The following is a 17,024-nucleotide window of genomic DNA, read 5'->3' as shown; positions in this document are numbered from 1 at the left end:
CCGAGCCTGTACACATGTCGCGAGATCGCATAAATGACCGGTCGTCAGGAAAATCATCAGAGAAATCGTGAGGTGGGTACAGGCCTTTAGATTTCTTCATACAGTATGTCCATTTTGTCCTCCTCTAGAATCACCCCCTCGCATTCATTGGTATGCAACTCGTTGTTATTGGTTTTACTGGATTTAAAGGAAAAATAACTATGTACAAATAATGTCTAAGTAGCAGTGTAAACATTTTCCTACTTTTCATGTTAAATATCAGAGGCAAAAGCTGTAATTCAATGTGTGAAGGATTTAACTTTATTTGGAATAAATCCGTTGCAGAAAGGGTGTCTGCTTCAATTCACAGCCAGTGTTGCATATCAGACTACAGATTTTTCTCTGAAAGCAAAAAAGTATGAAAAGTTGTGGTGTCAAAGACAATTACAAATGTTTACAAGTTACATTTCCTCTGCTATCTTCAGACACTTCAGTCAGAGACACAGGACACAGCAGCTATAGAAGGGAGTCCCGATCCACCCCTCAGCTCTGCCTGGTACTGATTGGCGGCGATCGGCGGCGAATCAGCGCGGAGCGGCGGCGATCGGAATGCACACGCAGCTAGCAAAGTGTTCTTCATTTCTTTAGGTATGTATTTCTTTAGGTATGTATATTCTATACCCCCCCTCCCTCCCCGTTCCTTTAGACTTCAGATTGTAAGCTCCCAAGAGCCCTCTCACCCTTTTGTGTCTAGGAATTTGTTATTCATCTGTGTCTTTGAATTTGTTATACAATTTAATTATCATGTTTCATTTGTCAATTGTCACTATAATTACCAATTTTGTATTTTGTACCGGTATTTATTTTTGGTGTACGCCATTGTTTTGTTTTATTATGTAGCCCATGTTTGTTTCTAACTTTGCACAGCGCCACAGAATATGTTGACTATTAATAAATCAATAATAATATTATGTAAGTTCTTATGTAAGATCACCCTTTCAAATGGCAAGTAAACTAGGCTGTGAAAAAACACTCACATGTTGATCTAAGAGAACAAGAAATTAGAGCCACTTGAAAAGCAATATCTAACACGCTTTATGACACGGGCATTACAGGTCAGTTTCAAAAAATTAGCATATTGTGATAAAGTTCATTATTTTCTGTAATGTACTGATAAACATTAGACTTTCATATATTTTAGATTCAAATACACACAACTGAAGTAGTTCAAGCCTTTTATTGTTTTAATATTGATGATTTTGGCATACAGCTCATGAAAACCCAAATTTCCTAACTCAAAAAATTAGCACATTTCATCCGACCAATAAAAGAAAAGTGTTTTTAAAACAAAAAAGTCAACCATCAAATAATTATGTTCAGTTATGCACTCAATACTTGGTCGGGAATCCTTTTGCAGAAATGACTGCTTCAATGCGGTGTGGCATGGAGGCAATCAGCCTGTGGCACTGCTCAGGTGTTATGGAGGCCCAGGATGCTTCGATAGCGGCCTTAAGCTCATCCAGAGTGTTGGGTCTTGCGTCTCTCAACTTTCTCTTCACAATATCCCACAGCTTCTCTATGGGGTTCAGGTCAGGAGAGTTGGCAGCCCAATTGAGCAGAGTAATGCCATGGTCAGTAAACCATTTACCAGTGGTTTTGGCACTGTGAGCAGGTGCCAGGTCGTGCTGAAAAATGAAATCTTCATCTCCATAAAGCTTTTCAGCAGATGGAACCAGTGCTCCAAAATCTCCTGATAGCTAGCTGCATTGACCCTGACTGTGGGTACTTGACACTGGACTTCAGGCATTTTGGCATTTCCCTCTCCCCAGTCTTCCTCCAGACTCTGGCACCTTGATTTCCGAATGACATGCAAATGTTGCTTTCATCTGAAAAAAGTACTTTGGACCACTGAGAAACAGTCCAGTGCTAATTTTTTGAAAAGGACCTGTAAAAGCCATCAGAGAAGGATAAAAACACTACAGTGACCCTGAATGGTCCCTAGAGAAGTGCTGTACTTTCTACAGGGCCGGATTTACCATAAGGCACTGTAGACACATGCCTACAGGCACCTGATGATGGAAAGGCGGCTCACTCCCCTCCTTGATGAGAGTGTAAATGAGAGGTTACTCACCCTACTCTCGTCATTCCACTGATAAGATCTCTCTTCAGTCAGAGGCACCTCTAGTTACCTAATATTGAGGATACTTCTGGCTACCCAATACTAAGGGGCACCTGTAGCTACCTGTGACGGGCAAGGGAAGTAAGGGAGAAGTGACCGCTGGGCCAGCCAACAAACTTGCGAAACGGTTTTGTAGGTTCATGGAGGGCGAAGTCTAGGGTGCCAGCAGGGCCGGGCCGAGGCATAGGCTGGAGAGGCTCCAGCCTCAGGGCGCAGTGTAGGAGGGGGCGCAGAATTCATTCAGCTGTCATTCCTAATTGTGTTTGAAGCAGAAAGAAATAAGAAAAGGGGATACATAGCAGTGACTGCAAGCCAGATAACTAGATATTAAGGTGTTGGGGAGGTTGTGGGCCCATGGGGGCCTCTTAGTCTAATAGCAATTAGTGTGTGACGGCTGGGGTGGGAGGGATGGAGGGGCGCACTTTGGTGTCTCAGCCTTGGGTGCTGGAGGACCTTGTCCCGGCTCTGGGTGCCAGATCATCTGTGCCTATAGGCTCCTGTGAGGTAAATCCGGCCCTGACTTTCTATATTTCATATGATCAGCAGTCAGCAGCCATAGGGAAATCCAAATTCAGCAAAGAAAGACAGTACCATACAGTGGAAGAATGGTAGTGTTGGCACATTTGTACAACCAAGTAATCCAAATTGTATAGCATTCCAATGATTATTGTGACATATCCTAGTCCTGTAAGTTGTCCATGTAATCCTAATTTTATCATGGCTATGGATGAAATAATCGTGCATAAAAATATTGACAAAGAGGGTATGGCCAGGGCTGGTTCTAGACTTTTTGCTGCCTGAGGCAAACTTGTGAGGATGCCCCCCCATTTCCCCGATTTGAAATGATCATACAGCACCCAACAATTTACTCTGCTTCATTTATTTTAATGTTCTCACATGACATGCTGCAGCTCAACACAATAGCACACTGGCTGGCTGTGAGTCTGTGACAAACACACTGCTCACCCTCAGCCACTCCATTCCTGCTCAGTCAGGACAGCAGTGCCACCTCCTCCCTTCTGCTGTGCAAGTCAATTGTAACACTGCTGCTCTCCTGCCCCCCCCCCCCCTCCTCACTCACTGTCAGACTCCTCACACAGCACAACAAGCTGCTTTTCCCCAATGATGACCTCTTCACCTCGCTCTCCTCCTACTCTGACTGCATGCTGTTAGTGTAAACAAAATATAAAAATGCTGCCCCTGTAATCTCTGTGCCTGATGCAAGTGTTTCACCTTGCTTCATGAGAGAACCGGCCCTGGGTATGGCATTTAAGGATAATCATAGAAGCCCAAACCCTCCATTATGTTCTTACAACCTGAAATGGCCTAGAAATAGCCTATCAAGCACCCTGCACCCCCCCCCCCCCCATGCTGCTGATAGCTGCTGCCAGACCTCCCTTCATCAGGCTCTAGATTTGGAATAGAAAGGTGCCCATATATTTAGCCAATTATGGGCAAATCGACCTTGAGACAGATCTCCCTCTGATCAGAGAGATCCGTTGCTTGCCCAAACACTGCAGACCGATTCCTGATTATCTGGATGCCGTTTCTACCATCAAAATGTGAAGTGTCCCTCCATGCCCATGCAGTGTAAAATTTCACCTGTCCCGCTGGCCCGAGTCCTGGCCCCATCTGCTGTCACCCCCATGTTTGCCATTACCGTTAGTGCCAGCACAAGGTCACATGTGTACCATGTGGGGCATGTGTGATGTGACACACGCGCCTGGTGCCACGCGGGGTGACATTGGAGGAGGCCAAGAGTTGTACCAGTGGAACAGGTGAGAATTTTACACTTGGGTGGACAGCGATCTGGGGGTCCATTGTAATAGCGCATGCCATTACCGCCATGCACCCAATTGACTTTTCACCTTGATCGAATAATACATTTCACCGGTTTCAGTCCGAAATCAAATTAATCATCAATGAGGAATTCTTGTTGAGGCAACAATTTTAATCCAATTCAGTAAAATTATTGAATGTGATGGTCAACCGGGCAAAACATTCAGTAGATCTATGAGCGCCTTAAGACTGGACGAAGACAAATGCTGTGACCTATTTTCTTTATTTTATAGCGTTTCCCTTTTCTGTAACATAGATGCAACATCTTTTCCAATACTTGAAACTATTTAAAATAATTAAGGCAGATTTCCCTGCTCTGAGTGCAGAAAAGTATTGGACCCTGCCTCTGTAACACTGCCATAAAATCTTGTGCTTCTGCCAGCCCCCTGCAGCCGACCTGTGCCCACACCATTTCAAAACGATCCTCCATTCCCCTGCTGCGGCTCTCTTTTCTTAACATAATGGAAGCCAACTTCTAAGTCGTCATCCACTGAGCCTTGACCACGCGTATCCTCGCACGTGTTCCCGTAGCCAGGAGCATCCTGCGCAGGTGCAGTACGAGAAAATCCCTACTGCGCCTGCGCAGTATGCGCCCGCCGATGGGAGTGTGACTGAGGACGCACGGCACACTGCACTCCAACTGCGTGAAGTGAGAGTGAGCCGTAGTGTGGGAACGGAGGATCGTATGGCAACTTTGCGGGCACAGATCGTCTGCAGGGGACTGGTAGAAGCCCCTGGTAAGTGAAATGTTAGGGAACTTCAGTTCCGCTTTAAGTTTTCTCCTAGGAGATAATTTTTCATCTGTTTTTCAGCACTCTGCATATTAAAAAAGTACCAAAAGAGTAGGTGAAAAGGTACAGTCAAAATTATTTTGAGTATTTTCTTGTTTGCTGGTGACTTAAAGGGAACCAGAGACGAAGACTAGCTAAAAAATGAAAAAAGATTTTATACATGCCTGAGGATCCATTTGAAAATGGCGCCTGCGAATAACGGCGCACGGTGTTGCCGCTTATCAGTTTGTCGCTTATCACTATTTAACATTAAAGCCTTATCGTTATTTGGCGTTAACACACAGAACCTTCTCTGTACCTATCCCTAACCCCTAGACCCCCCTGGTGGTGCCTAACCCTAACCACTTCCCTGGTGGTGCCTTACCCTAACCACCCCCTGGTGGTGCCTAACCCTAACCACCCCCCTGGTGGTGCCTAACCCTAAGATCCCCTGGTGGTGCCTAACCCTAACCCCCCTGGTGGTGCCTAACCCTAAGATCCCCTTTCCCTGTGTGCCATTATTATGCAGTACTAACGATAAATAGCGATAAGCGTATCTTTTTAATGCGGCACCATTCTTATGCATAGGCGCTGTGCGCCATTATTCACTGATCTGATACCTGGGGCTTCCTCCAGCCCCGTCCGCATGGAACGCTCCCACGGTGCCGTCCTCCGCTACCTTTATCGCCGGTACTGGGTGCCGTCACTTCTGCCGGACGCGACCCAAAATGCCCTGAAAAGTTACCCCCTTGGCTAATATGTGAGTCAGTGGAGCAGGATGGATGGTGGAGAAAGTTTTGATGCTGGAAGAGGAGAGTAAGGATCTTGCGCTAGTGACCCTGCTCTTGCCAGTTGGCTCCCACCCCCCGCATCCCCTGCAACATGGTGAGCGAAGAGCACTGCTCAGGAGTGCCTGTTTCCCCTTGCTTGTGGAGCAGAGTGTGCAAGCAACATGTCAGCGGTGCAATGAAGGGTGATTCTTCCTGTGTGGCAATCGCTGTGTCTCATATCTATGTTGTCATCTAGTGTCATCTTGAGACACAGCTGTATCATCCTTGGGGCACATCTGACTATGGGGAGAGAGGCTGACGTACTGGGAGCACATCTGGCTACTATGGCAAAGGGTTATACTCGGGAGGGGGTTTATATGCGAGTCAATCACTTTTTCCTGGTTTCTGAGGGAAAAGTGGGTACCTCAGCTTATACACGGGTCGGCTTATATGCGAGTATATATACGTAGGAGAAAAAGTGAATTGAATAAGGTCCTCTGTGTCATTCTGTCAGGAGCGCCGCAGGTAGTGTCACAGGCTTTGCTTAACAAGAGGATTGCCAACAAGAGCTGAATTGCTAAACTGATGTGTGGGTTGTGTTTCTGCTGGAAAGTTGTGGTGGCAGATATTTTTGTATTTGTAGGCAAAGGTGTGAATTGCACTGCCTGTGACATTTCTGTCAGCTTGGTGGCACTTTAGAAGTTTAGATGATCATCCTGAATGCTAAAAAATGAATGCACAGGGAAAAGCATGAGAAGGTCATTGTCACCCAGGATCACTTATATTCTCCAATGTTCTCCAACTTGAGTGCATCAACCTCATTGTCTTCTTGACATATTTCAAGACATAATCCGTAATTCTGAGTGCATTGTACCATTAACCTTGACAGTTTACAGACATGAGGATGCTGGCTGTAGGATGTGCTTAGGAATGCGATCTATAAATATCCATTATGAAATCAGTCCGTAAAAGAGACCAGTAAGAGCTTCTTGTTTTTAATTAAAGGGTGGTGGATCGTACACTGCATGCTTTTTAAGATGTTTCATAACTATCCACTGCCTCTGGCCTCCTCAGTCATGTGTGTCCTTCCTGCTGTCTAGGAGGGGCTGGGAAGATGCCTTTAAGGACTACAGAGAGGAGAAATGATAAGTCTTTATTGTAACCTCAGCTGAAAAAAACCCACATCCTTCTCTATAGTGGACATTGTGCAACGAGAGGGCGAAGAGGAGAAAGACAAAAAGGTGAGGGAGTCCCACCGGGAGACCTCTTAAGGTTCGACCTGGGAACCCTGCTGTCCGTAGGAGAAAGTCTGAGCACCTAATCTACCGTGAGGCTATCCAAGCAGAAGAACATCAACCTGGTATGTCAGTAGCACAGTGGGAAACAGTGTTATATGCAAGCAGAAGCAGAACTATAAAAACCACAGAGACTATAAGGACACCAAAATGTGCAGAAAGCTGCCACAGGACTAAGCATAAAGAGCCCCAACCCTGAATGAGGCAAAAGGACAAGTTCACTAGCTGGACCCCCTGATCTTCACACAAGGTACGTTTTCTGTGTCTGACAATAGCAGAGTCACCTGAACATACCATCATTGGTGGACTGGTGATACCACCCAGATTTGGGGTCTACTTCACATGAGAGACACCAGGTGCGCAGAAGGTACCTCCTGCCTGCGCTTCTCTGTGGTTCTTCTGGTTGCCCTGTCTCCTACTCCCTAGGTTCTCAACGTGTGGTATGTGTACCCCAGGGGGTACTTCTGATGGTTCCAGGGGGTACTCGGGCTTGATATACTTAACCAAAAATAACAAATTTAAAGTTTTAGAAAATGATAAATGTTATTTAAACAACACCAATTTAGTGTTTTAGCTATTTAAAAGCAATAGTAAGTGCTTGGAAATTGTTTAGAACCAATGATCATGAACTACGATTGAATTTGCATTTGTCAAGGGGTACTTGTGATAATGTCTACTATGCTAGGGGGTACTTGGTGTGTACAGGGTTTTAAAAGGGGTACATACCAATAAAATGTTGTCCTACACCATGTAGAATCAGATCTTTTCCTAGAAGTCATCGCGTAGAGAATTATCTGTGTTTCCGGTAGCAAATAGTGGAATTTTGCTAATGCAATTTTAATGCTTTATTTGCAGATAGGATGTTTTTTTTTTTTCTTTCCATTTTGAAGCTACCTGGTCCAAACTTTTCAAGGGTGTTTTTTTTTTAATCTCTATCTGAATCAGCTGGGATTCTAATGGTGATCGATAGACAAATGTTTTCTTATTCAGTCAGCCTATGCACAAAATAACTAATTGTTACTTTTACAATCTGTAAGGAAAAAAAAAAGTGCCCCTATAGGGTACTTACCTCGGGAGGGGGAAGGCTCTGGGCCCCAATAAGGCTTCCCCCGTCCTCCTGTGTAGCTACAATCCAGCACTGGCTCCCCCCGAAAATCTGCCGACAAAATGCGCGCAGTGAGGTGTGGTAGCGCCTGCAGCATGCAGCGATATTTACCTTTAGGATCCAGTGCAGACGCAGTACCTTCTTCCCCCTCAGGCTCCAGTGGAGATAGGCAAAGGCACGAGATGCCTGTGCAGTAGAGCGGAACCCGATCGGACATGGCTATTTTCGCTGGAGCCCGAGGGGGAAGCCGGTACAGCGCCAGGGGTCCCAGCGCTGGATCCCTGCTGCACAGGAGGAAGGGGGAAGCCCTATTAGAATTCAGAGGCTTTCTTTTTTTCTTACAGGTTCTCTTTAACTAGATTCTGACAAGAACCACTGACAGCCATAAGAGCGGACCCAAACTAAACACTGATCATGTCTCACAAATGCAAAATAGTTACCATTACAGTTTAATATGAAATCCTGAATCTTTTTTTAAAGTATTAAAGGAATACTTAAGTATCCTAAAAAAAATGACTTGTACTCACCCGGGGCTCCCCTCAGCCCCCTGCAGCTGAACGGTGCCCTCGCCGTGTCTCTCCAATGCAGCTGGACTCGCCGGCGGCCACTTCCGGTTTGGCCGTCACCGGCCGACAGGCTGGGAACGCGGCTGATTAGACGCGTTCCCGGCCGCAATAGCGCCTTCTTTAATGCTATTGCGGTCGGGAACGCGTCTAATCAGCCGCGTTCCCAGCCTGTCGGCCGGTGACGGCCAAAACGGAAGTGGCCGCCGGCGAGTCCAGCTGCACCGGAGAGACACGGCGAGGGCACCGTTCAGCTGCGGGGAGGCTGAGGGGAGCTCCGGGTGAGTACAAGTCATTTTTTTTAGGACACTTAAGTTTTCCTTTAAGTTCCTTTCACACTATGCACATTGCGTTGCGATACCATCGTTGTGAGTTTGCTGTACCGCACTGTATGTGAAAGCACCATAGGAAGATCATTGTGCTGCGATGTGATGGTATCGTCCGTTACAACAATCTGCAATGAACACAGAGTGAAAGGACCATAAACAATCATTTAACTAATTGTAGACTGAAGCCTCTTCCCCCAGGGCAGGGGCAGGATCGTTTTGCATCCTGGGACAAGGACGGGTTTATTCACTAGGTTTATCCATTCACGTTTAGTGGGTACCTCTGTCTGATTCCAATGTTGCAATCTCACTTTTTTGGCTTGGTGACAGAGCGTGAAAAGAAGGGTTTTCAAAATCAGATACTTACCTGAGAAGACAGAGGGAAGCAGAGCCAGGACAAGGTCCTCCAGCACCCAAGGCTGAGACACCAAAGTGCCTCCCCACACGATATTAGAGTAAGAGGCGCCCCAGGGCCCCCACCCCCTCAACACCTTAATCTATAGTTATCTGGCTTGCAGTCACTGCCATGTGTCCTCTTTTCTTATTTCTCTCTGCTTCAAACACAATATAAGAATGATAGCTGAGTGAATTGTGCGCCCCCTCCTACACTGCGCCCTGAGGCTGGAGCCTCTCTGGCCTCTGTCTCGGCCCAGCCCTGGAGGGAAGCCTCTGGATCCTAATGAGGTTCCTCTTGGCGTCCTCTGGTCCTGTCACCAAGCGCAGACCCTCCTAAAGGACAACTGTAGTTAGAAGAATATGGAGGCTGCCATATTTACTTTTAAAGGATACCCCAACTGAAACGTGACAGAATGAGATAGACATGTGTATGTACAGTGCCTAGCACATAGATAACTATGCTGTGTTCCTTTTTTTTATTTTTCTGCCTGAAAGAGTTAAATATAAGGTATGAAAGTGGCTGACTCAGTCCTGACTCAGACAGGAAGTGACTACAGTGTGACCCTCACTGATAAGAAATTCCAACTATAAAACACTTTCCTAGCAGAAAATGGCTTCTGAGAGCAAGAAAGGGGTAAAAAAGGGGAATTTCTTATCAGTGAGGGTCACACTGTAGTCACTTCCTGTCTGAGTCAGGACTGAGTCAGCCACTTGCATACCTGATATTTAACTCTTTCAGGCAGAGAAAGAAAAAAAGGAACACAGCATAGTTATCTGTGTGCTAGGCACTGTACATACACATGTCTATCTCATTATGTCACGTTTCAGTTCGGGTATCCTTTAAACAATACCAGTTGCCTGGCAGCCCTGCTGATCTAGTGGGCTGCAGAAGTGTCTGAATACCACCAGAAACAAGCATGCAGCTAATCTTATCAGATCTGACAATAATGTCAGAAACACCTGATCTGCTGCATGCTTGTTCAGAGTCTATGGCTAAAAGTATTAAAAGGCAGAGAATCAGTAGGACATCCAGGAAACTGGTATGGCTTAAAAGGAAATAAATATGGGAGCACTACAGTTATCCTTTAAGATAACAGATAAGGGCTTGTCAGTAATCTGATCGGGGTCTCATTGCTCTTCAAGCACGAGGACGGCAATGGTGCATCTGAGCCCGCCCCCGGTCAGCTGGAGGGTCCGCAAGTGGCAATAGGGGGACCAGATGACAATGAGGGAAGCAAAATGTTCAGCCTTATTTCTTCTATCCTATAAGTTCCTATACATGTTCTAATGTGGTCTGGCGTACTGCAGCCTTTCCTAGTTGCACAGTGGCTGTATTATCTCTGTTATATAATCTAATCTTCTTTCCTCTGATGGCTTTGTCGGGCTCAGGCACTCAGGCAGGAATGTGCTACTCTGTTTGTGTTAGGATAGAAGCTATACACACCCTCTCCAGGCCCCCTGCAGGCTCTGTATGAGTCACAGACTGAGCTCCTCTCAGCCTATCACATGCCATGTCTTTTGTTAGTAAACACTGCCTAAAACTAGCAATTACAAGCCAGGATTCCAGCAGGGAGTGGCAGAAACAGCACAGAGGGGCCCAGAAGAACATAATGAATAGAATGGTATGCTTTTTATTGTAAGAATTTTACAGTAAAGATTCTCTTTAAGATCCAGAGGCTTCCCTCTCCTTAGGCAAATATTTGTTTTTTAAAATAATATTTTTCAGCCTCAGATTTTTTTTTTAAATAAAAGAGCAGAGAGTAAAGGAAATGGATATACAGCGCTGCGTGATATGTTGGCGCTTTATAAATACAATAAATAATAATAATAATAATAATATACAGTTTGTACCCGCCATAAAGTGCTAAGTTTACTGTGCTATATGCAGGAACAACATACAGACAGAAGTAACATACAGTATATTTCTCCCGTTGATGCTGAGCACTGCAGTGTGATATGAGATGCACTACTGCACACATTTCTCTCTATTTCTGCTGCTCTATCCAGCGTAATGATTGCAGTCAGTATCGCAACAGACAGCACAGCAGGTGCCGGAGTATGTTACCAACTTCAATCCGTTATAGCCTTAAGGTGCCCATACACTCGTCAGATTGGCAGCAGATAGATAAGAAATGCATCTGATGATCTATCTGATGCGTTTTTAGAACATTTTTTACCAGGATAGAATTCCAATAGATTTCAGTTTGAAATCTATTGAAATTCGATCTGATGGCATTTTTTTGCCATCAGATTTCCATTAAGGCCAATGCAAACTGATAAGCAATCTCATCAGATCGACCTAAATTTTCCACCCAGCCAGTTCGATGGAAATCCATCGAAATCGATCGAAATCGGCCATCGATCGGTCGATTGGCCAACCGATTTGCAAACGATCAATCGATCGATCGGGATCGATCGGTCGGCCAGAAAATCGGCTGAGTGTATGGGCCCCTTTAAAGAGACACTGAAGCGGAAAAAAAAAGTATGATATGATTTGTATGTGTAGTACAGCTAAGAAATAAAACATTAGGAGCAGAGGCATAAGTCTAATCTTTGTTTCCAGTACAGGAAGAGTTAAGAAACTCCAGTTGTTATCTATGCAAAAGAGCCACTGAGCTCCACAACTTTCAAAGTCGCAGAGAGCTCTGTCTTCTGAAGCTTATTATCTCAAGTGTCTGTAAATTTATTTTCTTTCTCTCTGCAGAGAAGGGGTTTAATAGTTCACTGGCCTGCTCTGTAAAATAATTTAGAATGCTGAGTAGCATGTAAACTGCAAATATTAGAGAATGAAGCAATGTTATTAAAATAACTATATAACTGAATAAAAACATGAGACTATTTTCTTTGCTCCTAATGTTCTAGTAATTATCCGTACTACACAACCAATTCATTATATCACAATTTTTTTCTTCGCTTCAGTGTCACTTTAAAGCGGATCCGAGATGAAAAACTAACTATAACAAGTAACTTGTCTATATATCTTATGTACAGTTTAGATGGTTTAAACAGCAAATCTGTCTGCATACTGCTTTAATAGAATATGATTATTTCTTCCTGTGATACAATGACAGCAGCCATGTTGTCTGTAAACATTACACAGAGGCAGGCTTATCTGCGCCATCAGCACTCAGACTGAAAAAAACCTAATCCCCCTCCTCCCTCCTCCCCTCTGCCTCTGAAATCTCTGGCTAGTAATACCTCCCCCTCCTCCTGCCCAGACTGAGCTCCCATGCCAAGGCTCTCTGAAAACTGTGGGTGGGGCTTATTTAGTTTATAGGGAATTAGAGTATTAAAACAAAAAAGTATTTGGCTTGAGGAATGCCCTATAAACAATAGGAAAGGAACACAATTATGCAATGAGTACGGTGGCGTAGTGGTTAGCTCTCTCGCCTTGCAGCGCTGGGTCCCTGGTTCGAATCCCGGCCAGGGCACTATCTGCAAGGAGTTTGTATGTTCTCTCCGTGTCTGCGTGGGTTTCCTCCGGGCACTCCGGTTTCCTCCCATATTCCAAAAACATACAAATAAGTTAATTGGCTCCCCCTAAAAATTGGCCCTAGACTACAGTACGTACACTACATAATATAGACATATGGCAATGGTAGGGATTAGATTGTGAGCTCCTTTGAGGGACAGTTAGTGACAAGATATATATATATATACATTGTACAGCGCTGCGTAATATGTCGGCGCTATATAAATACTAAATAATAATAATAATAATAATGAGTAATAGTTCACCTCGGATCCACTTTAACGTGTACTATGCAATTCATACTTTCTTTAATTATTACTAATATTTATTTGTTCATACTGTAACTGTAATACTGCCCCCCCCCCCCCACACACACACACACACTCAATGTCTAACGAGTGCTAAATGGCAGTAATTGGTCATTAATAAGTGGAAGATAGGTGACATTTCTGGTAGAACTGGAAAATCTGCTGTTGTACGGTGGCTGCCATCAGCCGCAAGACAGACAGATAACATTTATATTTCGCTTTTCTCCTGGCAGACTCAAAGCGCCAGAGCTGCAGCAACTAGGGTGTGCTCAGTAAATCACCCTGCAGTGTTAGGGAGTCTTGCCCAAGGTCTCCTTGCTGAATAGGTGCTGGCTTACTGAACAGGAAGAGGCGAGATTTGAACCCAGGTCCCCTGTGTCAGAGGCAGAGCCCTTAGGCCTCTTTTTTTGAAAAATATGCAACAAAACCAGCATTTTTAAAAACACATATTACAAAACGCACACCTATGCGGTTCTTTATGCGTCCCATTGAGCATTACACGCATAAACGCTGCGTTTTACGCAACGCTATCGCTTCTGCCTAGTGTGTTCCCAGCCTCACAACTGCTTGTTGCTGCCTGGCTACTGTTTGTTTTTACCTGGTAACTGCTCACTGCTGCCTGGTAACTGCTCAATTAGCATAAAATTTGCTTCAACTCTAAATTATTTGCATCTCATTTCATTTACCATTCCTAGTTTAGAGGTTGGGGCCAGGAACAATGAGGCCTCTTTTCCATGATCAGTTGAACTGTGTGCTCAGCAAGCCGTTACCAGGCAGCAGTGAGCAGTTACCGGGCAGCAGCAAGCAGCTGTGAGAGTTTGAGAAGCATTTCACTGCCTATCAATAGAGTTGGGCCGAACGGTTCGCCGGCGAACCTGGTTCGCGCGAACCTAGGTGGTTCGCGTGCGGGTACCGCACGCGAACTTTATTGCGGAAAAGTTCGCCCCATTGCGGTTCGCCCCATAATGCACTGAGGGTCAACTTTGACCCTCTACATCACAGTCAGCAGGCCCAGTGTAGCCAATTAGGCTACACTAGCCCCTGGAGCCCCACCCCCCCTTATATAGGCAGGCAGCGGCGGCCGTGGCCACTCGTGTGCCTGCATTAGTTAGAGTAGGGCGAGCTACTGCAGTCTCTCATAGGGAAAGATTAGTTAGCCTTAGCTTGTCCCTGGCTGCATACCTGTTCATTGATCCTGCCACTGCATACCTGTTCATTGATCCTGCCACTGCATACCTGTTCATTGATCCTGCCACTGCATACCTGTTCAGTGATCCTGCCACTGCATACCTGTTCATTGATCCTGCCACTGCATACCTGTTCATTGATCCTGCCACTGCATACCTGTTCATTGATCCTGCCACTGCATACCTGTTCATTGATCCTGCCACTGCATACCTGTTCATTGATCCTGCCACTGCATACCTGTTCATTGATCCTGCCACTGCATACCTGTTCAGTGATCCTGCCACTGCATACCTGTTCATTGATCCTGCCACTGCATACCTGTTCATTGATCCTGCCACTGCATACCTGTTCATTGATCCTGCCACTGCATACCTGTTCAGTGATCCTGCCACTGCATACCTGTTCATTGATCCTGCCACTGCATACCTGTTCATTGATCCTGCCACTGCATACCTGTTCATTGATCCTGCCACTGCATACCTGTTCAGTGATCCTGCCACTGCATACCTGTTCATTGATCCTGCCACTGCATACCTGTTCTGTGAACCCACCACTGCATACCTGTTCTGTTCAGTGGACCCGCCACTGTATACCTGTTTAGTGAACCCGCCACTGCATACCTGTTCTGTTCAGTGGACCCGCCACTGTATACCTGTTCAGTGGACCCGCCACTGCATACCTGTTCTGTTCAGTGAACCCGCCACTGCATACCTGTTCTGTTCAGTGGACCCGCCACTGTATACCTGTTTAGTGAACCCGCCACTGCATACCTGTTCTGTTCAGTGGACCCGCCACTGTATACCTGTTCAGTGGACCCGCCACTGCATACCTGTTCTGTTCAGTGAACCCGCCACTGCATACCTGTTCTGTTCAGTGGAGTTTGGTGTGTCAGTGTGAAGCAGTACCTTAATTACACTCCCTGATTGATGTATACACATGCAAGATGTTTTAAAGCACTTTAGGCCTGTCATTTAGCATTCAATGTGATTTCTGCCCTTAAAACGCTGCTTTGCGTCAAATCCAGATTTTTCCCGGTGACTTTTGGCGTGTATCCCACTCCGCCATGCCCCCCTCCAGGTGTTAGACCCCTTGAAACATCTTTTCCATCACTTTTGTGGCCAGCATAATTTTTTTTTTTTTCAAAGTTCGCATCCCCATTGAAGTCTATTGCGGTTCGCGAACTTTAACGCGAACCGAACCTTCCGCGAAAGTTCGCGAACCCGGTTCGCGAACCTAAAATCGGAGGTTCGGCCCAACTCTACCTATCAACTGCTTGTGGAAAAGAAGCCTTAATTTGATCAGCTGATTCTAGACTTTCAGGGGGATGTAGAGGTCAAACTATTTTGAATTAATGAATTAAGTTAAAACTATATCCCAATCTGCAGTTCTGAATTACTAGATGACTTTAATGTGAGAGACCTTCAGGTACAGCAGTAATGTATTTATGGAAAATCACAGAGAGGTGATTCTGACCTTTTCAGCAGCTCAAAAGTTAGAAGACACAGCTGGAGAGTTTGACACAAGAACTTGTCAAAGAGAAACTCTACCTCCTGCTATGTAGTGTGTTCATACAATGGGGAATTGACTAGAAGAGACAGGAGAAGAATTAGGGCTCATTCACATTATTTTTTTTCTTTACAACATTGAATTTTATTGAGAAAAATACTCAACTAGCATAGTAATACATAATGCGTACATGTATAAAACCAATACATTCCTCATTCCTTTATACAATAAAACATGATTGCAATGTTTCATGCAGTACCATGTGTCCAAACTGCAAGTAAAATCCAGAACAAAACAAAAAGGAGAGATAAAGAAGAAAAAAGAAGGAAAAAGGGAAAAAAAGACCAAAAATAAAAAAATTAAAAAAAAGAGAAGAACAAAAAAAATAAAATAATGAAGAAACAGAGCAAAAATCCCAAAGAGGAAAAGTCCTTATCATGCAGGAAATCCATCAGGGTGAGATTCCAAATGGGTCAACTCCAGCACGATATCATGGTGAGTTAAGCCTCTTTTCCACGGACTGTTGATAGGCAGTGAAATGCCTCTCAAACGCTCACAACTGCTCACTGCTGCCTGGTAACTGCTCACTGCTGCATGGTAACTGCTTGCTGAGCACACAGTTCAACAGTCCGTGGAAAAGAGGCCTTAGGCCTACTGCTGCCTGGTAACTGCTGCCTGGTAACTGCTCACTGCTGCCTGGTAACTGCTTGCTGCTGCCTGGTAACTGCTCACTGCTGCCTGGCAACTGCTTGCTGAGCACACAGCTCAAATTTCTGTGGAAAAGAGGCCTAAATCACAAGAAAAAATGAGAAACCCCTCCTCCTTCTTATAAAGGCATGTGCTGTGATCTCTTAAGGCAGTGCTTCCCAACCTTTTTGAAGTCGTGACATATCACACCAAACGTTCAGATCTCTGTGACACATCACATATGTACCGTATATTAGATAAATACTAATAACCACGAAATGGATGGAAAGAGTACATTATCCTGAATACACTTAAAAATGAAGGCTAGAACCTTTCAGGGGGACAATTAGGGCCCCCCTCCAATTTGGAATGATAGCATTGTACCGACAATTTGCAAATTTTTAGTATAGGTAGCTAGTATAGTTAGTTGTCCCCAGTATAAATAGTATAGTTGCCCCAGTATAGGTAGCTAGCAAAGTTACCTCCAGTATAGGTAGTATAGTTGACCCAGTATAGGTAGCTAGCATAGTTACCTCCAGTATAGGTAGTATAGTTGACCCAGTATAGGTAGCTAGCATAGTTACCTCCAGTATATGTAGTATAGTTGCCCCAGTATAGGTAGCTAGCATAGTTGCCCCCAG

At 44.9% G+C, this 17,024-nt stretch overlaps 1 protein-coding gene across 3 annotated transcripts in view; it reads left to right on the top strand.

The window, feature by feature from the left end:
• The first annotated feature begins 472 nt into the window (after positions 1-472).
• MC1R (melanocortin 1 receptor) overlaps positions 473-17,024 on the top strand; it is a 39,412-nt gene continuing 22,860 nt past the window's right edge. The window contains exons 1-2 of one of the 3 annotated variants that reach the window (XM_068260919.1): positions 473-627; positions 6,735-7,082. The gene's annotated coding sequence lies outside the window, so the exon portion shown is untranslated. Of the gene's footprint in view, positions 628-6,637; positions 7,083-17,024 lie in introns of all 3 variants that reach the window. The other 2 variants (XM_068260918.1, XM_068260920.1) reach the window with 2 other exon arrangements.

This window comes from Hyperolius riggenbachi, chromosome 11 (assembly GCF_040937935.1).
Source record: "Hyperolius riggenbachi isolate aHypRig1 chromosome 11, aHypRig1.pri, whole genome shotgun sequence".
In the NCBI taxonomy this organism is placed as follows: domain Eukaryota; kingdom Metazoa; phylum Chordata; class Amphibia; order Anura; family Hyperoliidae; genus Hyperolius; species Hyperolius riggenbachi.
Note: the sequence above shows the minus strand (reverse complement) of the source record. Positions and strands in the feature narration are given on the sequence as shown.